Source organism: Drosophila sulfurigaster, chromosome 2L (assembly GCF_023558435.1).
Source record: "Drosophila sulfurigaster albostrigata strain 15112-1811.04 chromosome 2L, ASM2355843v2, whole genome shotgun sequence".
NCBI classification, from domain to species: domain Eukaryota; kingdom Metazoa; phylum Arthropoda; class Insecta; order Diptera; family Drosophilidae; genus Drosophila; species Drosophila sulfurigaster.
The window spans coordinates 20,633,608-20,636,120 of NC_084881.1; the positions used below are offsets into that span (position 1 = coordinate 20,633,608).

Genomic DNA, 2,513 nt, shown 5'->3' on the forward strand with positions numbered 1-2,513 from the left:
AATAGTATATTAATATACCAAATATAGTATTCGGTATATTTAGAGCATTGAGTAGTCAAGAGTTATCATAATACATCACACATATTTGTACTCTATGTTATATTTTAAATGAAATAGTATTGCAAATATAACTTTCGGTTTATTTTAGGATTTTAATTTGGTATATTTTAAGAATACAGTTTTCCATTTATTCAAAATAAGTGATTTCACAGTTGAGTACACTCGGTTGAAGCTTTCTTTCCTGCTATTAATATCATTTAGATGAAGTCCGTCAAGCTCTTCATTTCAATTAGTGTTATCATCGAGTAAGAGAGAGAGCTAAGGGCTAAGCCAGCTGCACATTTTTTCAGTTGAATAATTCATGTGCATCAAAGTCAAAATCCAGCTAACTCAATTTCATAGTTCTGAGTTCTTGGCACCAATACGAAAATTGTGGCTGCTGCTGCTGCTTGCTTTATTCATTTTCCTGATTTTCATTTCATTTTTATTCAGAGCTACTTTTCAATTTGCAGTCACACACACACACGCACACACAAGTTCAATAGAAATTGAAAATCTCAACAAGTCTTGCATTTTTTCTCCCTGCTCCTCAACTCTCATGTTTCTCTTCTCACTCTGTCTGCTATAATTCAATTTTCTGTGCGAATAAAAAAATATATATATATATGTATACCATATATAAAAGCGCTTTCATTAAAATTCAACTGCATCAGCAAAATTGTAACACTGGCCACACACACACCGCAATACACACATACATTGTGAGTGTGAGTGTGTGTGTAGGTACCACAAAACCACCAGCAAATCAATTGGAAGCGAGCTTCCCCCATTCAGCGGCCATTTCATGGCAAATTGATTGTAAGAATTTAATTAATTTTTTCTTTTTTTCTGTGTTTGTGTGTGTGTAAAACATATTATTGAAAACGACATCGTTGCATATGTATGTATGTGGATATTCATATTTTTAGTTATTGTGTGCGCCATTTACTTCTGATTTGCCAAGTGGATTTAACTGCTGGCTCTCACTGTGTGTTCTGGCTTCTAGCTGCAACTGTGATTCATGCTGTGTTCTAGATGCTGCTTACGTTTGACTTGCTTTTGAGTAAAGAAATAGTAATTGAATTAGCCGGAGCAGTCTTTTTAGTTTAATTGGATTTGTAAAAAGTTTGGTGCCCAAAACAATTTTGAATTCGTAAGTTGGTGAAGCGCAGATAAAAATGAAATGAGTTATGAATTAATTAAGATTTGGTTAAGAAGAAGCTATTGAAAAGTGTTGCTTAATTGTTTCTTTTTGTAAATGTGAGAGAATTGCATATGGGAATTATTGTAGCGCAATTTAATTGTAAATATCATATCTCAAGAAATACTTTTGCAATTTTATTTAAAACTTTATAAGCAAAGAAAATGAAATTTATATTTTTGTATTAAAAAAAGGGGTTAAATAGTTATCCATTAAGACCGTTTAATTTTAATTTTATGTGGAGAAAGAATTCTTCAATTTTAATTTCAAAACATTCTGTTTTCCATTTTAAGTGAAATCCTTTTAAAGAATTAATATATGAGTTAAAAGTTTTTTACTTCGACTAAAGAAACGCTGTTGGCTTCATTGAATTTATTTGTTAAAAACAAAGTGATTTTTAGAGCTAAATCTTTGAAGTGCTGGAATTATAAAACTACCATTATTGCATATGAATTCGTTCATTTGAAATTAAAATCATCATAAATTAAAAAAAGCCGTTTAAAGAGCTTCATCAAAATGAGGTTTTTATTCACACGTATATTTTTTGTACAATGTTTGCGCACAGTGTTAATGGAGTTCTTTTTAAAGGATTATAATAAACATTGCGGCTCGTTACAAAAAGCCTTGGCAATGCTATAAATACAAAGTACGAGTACAAGTATTTTTATGCAACTTTTTTTCTTTTTTTTTTTGCTGCATTTCGGGGCGAGTCAAAGTGGGCTGCCAAGTTGTTGACTGCAGTTTTGCAGACTGCACGAGTTTTCTCCAACAGTTTTGCTTGTTGTGGCAGGTCGAGCGTCGACTCCCCTTATTACTGCTTACACTTGCCCCTCTTGCAGCTTCTCCTTCCCCATGTTGTACACAAAACAATTATAGCCTGTAGGTAATTTAGTGTCGGAACATTTACGAGCATCAGCAAAAGGCAGGAAAGAGAAGAAATGTTTTATGCGAGAGTGTGTGTGTTGTGTTGTGTTGTGTGTTGGCCAAAAGGCAAAACTGTGTTCCTTTGGCAGCAACGACCGACTACGCTTAAAATAATTTCAGTTAAACATGGCCCACAATTTGCTTACCCCACCACAACAACGACGACGACGACGACGACGTCTAGTGTGTCTTGCCTTTGGCATAGACTTTTTTTTGCCTCCACTTTGGAATGTTGGCAATTTCCATATCTCTAGCAGCAGCTCGTTGCTGTTGTTGTTGTTGTTCGGTGAAAACATTTCGCTTTAAGTGGCGTGTCAATGGGGCAATAATTATGCGATTAGATGCTGTC

At 34.1% G+C, this 2,513-nt stretch overlaps 1 protein-coding gene across 1 annotated transcript in view; it reads left to right on the forward strand.

Moving 5' to 3' along the window:
* Positions 1-2,513, forward strand: part of LOC133850563 (uncharacterized) — a 37,023-nt gene that overhangs the window by 13,982 nt on the left and 20,528 nt on the right. The window lies entirely within an intron of this gene.